Genomic DNA, 7,791 nt, shown 5'->3' with positions numbered 1-7,791 from the left:
ACATTATGAAGAAGCACTACAAAGCACACGTCAGCAGCAGCGATCTGAAAATGGCGTACATGTCTTCTCCTCGAGTCAGAGTAACTGTCGTGCATGTTCGGAACTGCGATCGTAGTGCTTCCGTGGATAGAAATAGAAATGGAACTTACTTTGTGGACGACCCTCGTATAATGTCACCTAACAATGTTTTTGTGTGACAGATACTGCACAGAGTCTTTGGTGGTGGAAATTTTACGAGATTAATATTTCTGGTGATATGTCCACTGGAGCATCTTCTCCTTCACTGAGGATATTACAGATAGTACAGGGGTTGAATAAACTGGATTTCTTGCGAAATTGGCATCTAACTGTTGCAATGCAGATTAGAATAGGCCTTCCTTGGTGCAGCCAGAAAAAATTTTGAAGTTCTTCTCTGACAACCCCGAGGCAGAACGTAATGAATTAACAGCCAGGCAGAATTCCAGTGAGGAAGAATCACTGATAGTGCAGCAGCAAACACAGAAGCTATTGCAACACCCTGAAAGGCTGAGTACCAGAACAAGCAAAATGACATTGTGGCGACAAAGGGATATTGTTGTAATCGTGACTGCACAAAGTGTTGCAAGAAGGCTGAAGTTGGACACAAGAGTAACTATTCAATTTACTGACACAGCAGAAAAGAATGTCTGAAACATGAGCATGTGAGATTCTGAAGTGACAAAAGAGAGCAGACCAAATGGGAAAATCAGAACGAATAATGTCATTTGCTGCCTCACTCTAGCAGTGCACAGGAACTTGTCCTATATAAATATTACTTCTATTCTGGCAGAATTTTATTCAGATTGTAGCCATCCTATCAAAGGGGAAAGCCAGCACCAGTCGACCCTCTGCTTTTCTAGCCACCACCGATTTTCTACAGAGCGGCAAGTCCCGTACGGAGGGACTCGGTCGCCGTGAGCTACGGCGCCATCTACCGAGTCGAGACTGGCGGAAAGCTGGGCCGTCGCCATCCGTCAGGCCTTCTGGAGGTCTGACCCACAATCTGTCATCTTGTAGGCGAGTTCCCGCTGCTGCCCACCTCTGTTCCTGTGGCAGACTTCTACAGAGCCAGGTTCTCTCTCTCGATGGGGGCATGCTATGGCATTTCGCTACACAGCTTTGTGTACTCTAGCAAGCTGGTAAACGCCTTCCCCACGTGCAGCCTATGACGGGATCATGGGTGCCCTGGCCATTATCTCCTGGAAGCTACTTGCAGCCACACTCGGTGCAGGTGCATCCGAATGCTAACGCAGATGACCGGCCTCGTGAGGTTGCCACTGCCACTGCCAAAATCTGACCTATGCATTTTGTGGCAGTATGCTACTCCCAGCCCTGTTCACACTGACCGTCTGAATGTTGTAGCATGCAAATAAATATGTTTTGTTGTAAAAATACACTGTTAGAACATTTTTGTAACATTGAAGATGTGGATAGGATATGTACGAGGGCCATCTAAAAAGTTCTCAGCCTCGCCTGGAGATTACAGCACTACTTGTGATTTTTTCCCTATACATTGGTAAACGTGTTAGGTGTTAGTAGATGCCACATAGAAGATGTCCAAAAAGTGCAAACACACCAGAAATCATCAGAAAAGTGCACAATATGATTTTGGATGATTGGTGTTTAAAGGTGTGAGAAATTGCTAATGCTCTATGGATATTAAAGGAACATATCGGTCACATCTTGCTCCAGAAACTGAACACGAGAAAGCTCCGTGCAAGACAGATGCCGCATTTGCTCAGTGCGGATCACAAATGCGTCTGCACAGCACTTTGTGAAGAGTGCTTGGTGCATTTTAAGAAGAACAGAAATGACTTTTTGTGTCAATTCGTGACAGTGGATGAAATGTGGATTCATCACTACACAACCAAATCCAAGCAGCAGTCTATGTAGTGGATTGAAGCTCGTTCTTCAGCTCTGAAGAAGGCAAGAACTGTGTCATTGGCAGGAAAGATCACATCGTCAGTGTTTCTGGATGTGAAAGGAGTTTTGTCAATTGACAATCTGAAAAGATAGAAAACCTAACTGGAGAATATTACTCAGCTTTTAATGAAACAGGACATAAGCATTTGTGAAACCAGATCCGACATAAAGAAGAAAAATATTGTATTCCGTCAGGATAATGCATCGGTCTCAGCAATGGGGAAACTGAGGTATTTGCACTGCGAAGTGCTGAAACATCCATTTGATTCCACAGATTTGACTCTCTCAAACTTCAGCCTGTTCCTAAAATTGAAGAAATGCTTTTTTGTCCAATTGAGAAGCTGTTGCAGCCTTACATGGATACTTTGCAGAACTTCTGGAGGAATACTACAGAGAGCGGATAATGGCATTGGAACACCACTGAATGAAATGTATTGATATTAGAGGAGATTGTGTTGAAAACTAAAACTTCTTTTAAGTCATAAATTATCATTTTCACTATCAGGCTGAGGACTTTTGAGACCACCCTGATATGTGAAAACTGGATTACAGAAAATCCAGTGGACAGCCGTTAGGAATATGTTTCAGTGGGCATATGCAGTGGGAAACAGAGGAGAATGGTGGTGCTGAGCTTTACATCAGTAGTTTCAAAATGACACAACACAGTATTGTTCCGAAACACACACACAGTTTAGTTGTGTAAGACTGGTTGAAGAAAATTTAATAATATTACAGGTCTCTAAATCAGTATACAATATATCTAAAAAGAAAGATGATGAGACTTACCAAACAAAAGCGCTGGCAGGTCGATAGACACACAAACAAACACAAATATACACACAAAATTCAAGCTTTCGCAACAAACTGTTGCCTCATCAGGAAAGAGGGAAGGAGAGGGAAAGACGAAAGGATGTGGGTTTTAAGGGAGAGGGTAAGGAGTCATTCCAATCCCGGGAGCGGAAAGACTTACCTTAGGGGGAAAAAAGGACAGGTATACACTCGCACACACACACATATCCATCCACACATACAGACACAAGCAGACATATTGGTCTTTAAATATGTCTGCTTGTGTCTGTATGTGTGGATGGATATGTGTGTGTGTGCGAGTGTATACCTGTCCTTTTTTCCCCCTAAGGTAAGTCTTTCCGCTCCCGGGATTGGAATGACTCCTTACCCTCTCCCTTAAAACCCACATCCTTTCGTCTTTCCCTCTCCTTCCCTCTTTCCTGATGAGGCAACAGTTTGTTGCGAAAGCTTGAATTTTGTGTGTATATTTGTGTTTGTTTGTGTGTCTATCGACCTGCCAGCGCTTTTGTTTGGTAAGTCTCATCATCTTTCTTTTTAGATATATTTTTTCCACGTGGAATGTTTCCCTCTGTTATATTCAGTATACAATATTATTTTTTGATAAATTTGAAGTATTGTTAAGAAACATATGTTCCTATCTGTGGGGATTTTAACACTGAAATGATGACTTTAAAGTAACAAGATTCCAGATTATGTTTTAACACTTCAAGGACCTTAAACTTAGAACAAATGAATGTTCAACACATAACGACTCTCGTCTTTTGGGTACAGTGTACTTTTAATATTTATTTACTGGAGCAAATTTTCTATTTTTCAAACCGTTCACAGAGAAGAAAGTCAAATCCAGTGAGTTTATTACTTACTCGAAACTCAAAATAATTGGAACATAAATATGAACTGTGAGTCGAACATTGTAGTTTATTACTGTTATAGGGTTTGTGACTTAGTTTCCATAGTAGCAGAAAACTTGGATTAGATTAGATTAGATTTACTTTCAGTCCAATTGATCCCTAGTGAGGACGTCCTCCAGGGTGTAGAACATGTCAGTGGAGGACAGTACTTGTAAATTTCCCATAAAGGAAATATTCCAGCATATCAGTTACATCATTGGAGACTCGATCCAGTAGAACATGCAGCAAGAACAGGGAATTGTATGATGAAGTAATAAATAACTTACGTAAAGTATCTGTGAAAGATAGTTATAGAACTAACTGGTGAGGATAATGTCTGAGATCTGGTAGAAACAGATTGCATATCTTCGATTCAATTAACAAAGGGAAGGTAATTGGTGAGTTTAGGTTCATCTTAGAATTAATGACTGTGTGTATTAAAGTAAATATTACGAAAGCTAGCAAAATATTTCTGCTTTGTGAGGGTAACAAACAGATTGCACAGGTTACCCAAGCAGCCAACATCAAGTATTCATGTAAGGGTCTGAAAATATAGAGAATCAATGGCAAAAATTCAAACGTGTTTAGAATATAAAGGGTGTAACAGGAATAAATGCAGACATTTGTATTGGTGACTGAGGTACAGAATAACTTTACAGCAGTATTTATGTCATTTGCATACTAATAACTGTAGCTACTACAAGTCTTTCTTTTTAGGTTGGGTAGTACCTCCAAGTACATGTGGCAAGAGTAAGTCATTAGCCTGATTTTCCCAGGGTCAGCAAGTCAGGTGTTGAAACGTGAGCATAAAATGGTCAGTCTATACTTTAAGGCGTAGTCCACTTAGTGGTGCATCTTCATCATACAATTCCCTGTTCTTGCTGCATGTTCTACTGGATCGAGTCTCCAATGATGTAACTGATATGCTGGAATATTTCCTTTATGGGAAATTTACAAGTACTGTCCTCCACTGACATGTTCTACACCCTGGAGGACGTCCTCACGTGACGTGTTAATGGGAAGACTTTTCAATGCAGAAAAGAAAAACAATCAAAACACTGATATGACTGCATATTAAGGTACCACATATGAAAATACCCATTACACCCTGTACATAAGACATACGTGTGCCAATCAGAGTCACGGCCAGTGGGAAAAGCCTACTGTAAATCAACAGCTCTGTTAGAAAATTATTACGAAAGCAAAGAGAGCATCGTCACAGATTTGAACAGAGCTCAAAATGGTTCAAATGGCTATGAGCACTATGGGACTTAACATCTGAGATCATCAGTCGCCTAGACTTAGAACTACTTAAACCTAACTAACCTAAGGACATCACACACATCCATGCCCGAGGCAGGAGTCAAACCTGTGACCACAGGAGCAGCGCGGTTCCTGACTGAAGTGCCTAGAACCACTTGGCCACAGTGACCAGCAAACAAAGTGAAAATCTTGTCATCAAATAAGGAGGGTAAAATAAACACTAGGAAAATAAACTGTAATTGTGTGTGGCAAGGATTTGACAAGTCCTTGGCAAGTTTCCGGAGGTACATGATACCACATGTCTAGGCACAGGTCACAAAATTCCCATAAATTGTAGGCCAGTGTCCAATCGGGATCAAGTCAGGTGAATTTGGTAGTCAAGACTTGAACGTGAGATCATTGCCGTTACTGAATAATGTGTTAGATGATGTCTATCCGACACTTCTCAAACCAGTGCAGCACAATTTTGACCTTGGTGCAAGGACAGTTATCCTGCTAGGTGATGGCATTGCCTTCAGGAAAGCCATCAAGGCGGGCTGCAGTAATGTTCATGTGGTTCACAGTGTGGCGCTTTTGCTCATTACCATAGGTCCCATGGAAGCCCAGGTAAATGTCCCCCATAGCTTAATACAGCCTCCACCATCATGTGGCTGTGACCCAAGGCGTGTTTCAAGCAGCAGTTCATCTGAATCATATTTGGACATGACCATTGAGCTGGTGAAAAAAGGACCCTGACTTATATGACCAGGCGACCAGTTTTCATTGTTCCACAGTCTAATGGTGATGATCCTGTGCTCACTGCAATCATAATGCAAGTACAAACATGCCATTGTTTGACCATCAAACAGACTCCCGTATGGACAACATGGTGATAATCATTCCTGGCATAGAGAAATAACTGAAAGTTGGAAACAACCAGGTCCAGATGGAATCCCAAGTCAGTATTACCACAGAGTACTTTACAGCATTGGTCTCTCACTTAGCTTGTATTTATCATGAATCTCTCATACAGTGCAAAGTCCCAAGTGACTGGAAAAAAGTGCAGTTGATTCCAGCATGCAAGAAGGGTACAAGAATGGACGTGCAAAATTACATACCAATATTTCTAATATTTGTTTGCTTCAGAATCCTTGAATATTCTCAGTTTGAATATTATAAATTTTCTTGAGAGTAAGAAGCTTATGTCTGTGAATCAGCACAGTTTTTGAAAGCATTGCTCGTGTCCTGGCCGTAATAATTTGTGCCTGGAATGTTTCACAGATCTAACAGCATACATTTAAACTGGAAGAGGGCCATTGGGTGCTATGAGCAGACTTTTCGTGGTCAGCTTTATCAACTTTGAACTGCCAGTAGCTAGTCTCCATATCCGTAAGTGGAGAAATACTGTGCCCCCCTTAGACAAATCAAGGTGCCATAAACTCATGACAGTGTTTATACATCCTTTTTGGTGATTTTGTTAAGCTACAAGTAATTGACACAGAATAGACATGTGCTGCCTTTCTTCTTCATGAGGACCACATTGCAGGACTCTACAGTGGCTGACTGATTTCTCTTAACATCTTCTCCCGTTTCTTCTGAATTACTCATTGTTTGACTAGAGATGTCCTATACCCTTCCGTCCTGAGAGAAAGTTTTTTGAACTTCTATCTGAAATGTAGCAATTTCCATACACTATGACCTTTTGATTCAGGTAAAAATACTGAAAAAATTCTCATGATGCTAGTTTGTTTAAAAAGTCACAAACATGATTATGCTACTCAAAATACAAACATCTATAGAATCCAACTGGCACTTCATGGATTTTTTTAGACACCTTATATATGTTAAATGGAACGTTCTCAGAATAAAACAATGCAGGAATTGTCTTAAAGTAATCAAATGTTGGAAAACATTGTATTTATCTCTGGGATGCACGGCTCTGTCTTCTAATTGAAGTTTGAAATGATCTGTTACACTGTGGTGGTCACAATATGAAACAAAACAAAATAGCTGCCAAACAGAAGCTGGGAATTTGCACAATCATTTTAGCCTGGAGTGATGCAGAAAAGTGGCAATGGTGAGCTACGAAACATTTAAAACCGGACGTGCACAATCGTGCATGCCTGGGCGGAAAAGCCTGTATGAGTAATAACTGACTGGGGATGTGGATACGGCATTTCACATCTGGTCATCTAGTTTTCCCCTCTCAGGACTCGGATGCACCTGAAAACTGGCACAGAACAGCTGAAAGAAGCAGACATTGTCCCTCTGTCAAATTGGGACCTACTTGTGATCAGATAGAAGATGCTGGTGGGTAGTCTGTAATGGTGACATAGAATGATTCTCCATCACTCGCACTCAGCTGACATTCCTGAACTGGTTTGTCAGTCCGTAAGCACACGCCCTTAGGTATGGGTTGCAGTGTTCAGTGCAATTGGTGGCCCACAACTCTTCTTCTCCATTTGTAATGGTTATGACTGTCACTGGCATATATATATTTCTTTTTGCATTTTACTAGAAGTTCAGTTTGACCAAACATCCAGGTTATGAGCTAGAACTTACCTCATTCACAACAGTGGGATAAGACGGGCAACCTTCAACAAAGTGGCCTATGTACCTTATGCATCTCAGAGCATCTCCAGATAGCAACAGAAAGCTCCTGGTATCACAGGAGTCCGAACAGGTTACTCGTTGATGATGCCACTGGTGTGATTTCCTGACATGTTGGCAACTCTCATCTATGATGGATTTCTATCTGTGGTGGTACATACTGAGTATGTGTCTAATGTAGAGGGTTGCATAGCTTATAAATTGAGGCACCACTGCCCCATCTGTGCTATTCAGACCTCTTCCTTCCCACTGCAGTTCCGCAAGTATGACGGGTCTGAGAACATTGGTGACATGATCG

The sequence above is a fragment of the Schistocerca nitens genome, chromosome 12, assembly GCF_023898315.1.
Source record: "Schistocerca nitens isolate TAMUIC-IGC-003100 chromosome 12, iqSchNite1.1, whole genome shotgun sequence".
NCBI classification, from domain to species: Eukaryota; Metazoa; Arthropoda; class Insecta; order Orthoptera; family Acrididae; genus Schistocerca; species Schistocerca nitens.
Note: the sequence above shows the minus strand (reverse complement) of the source record.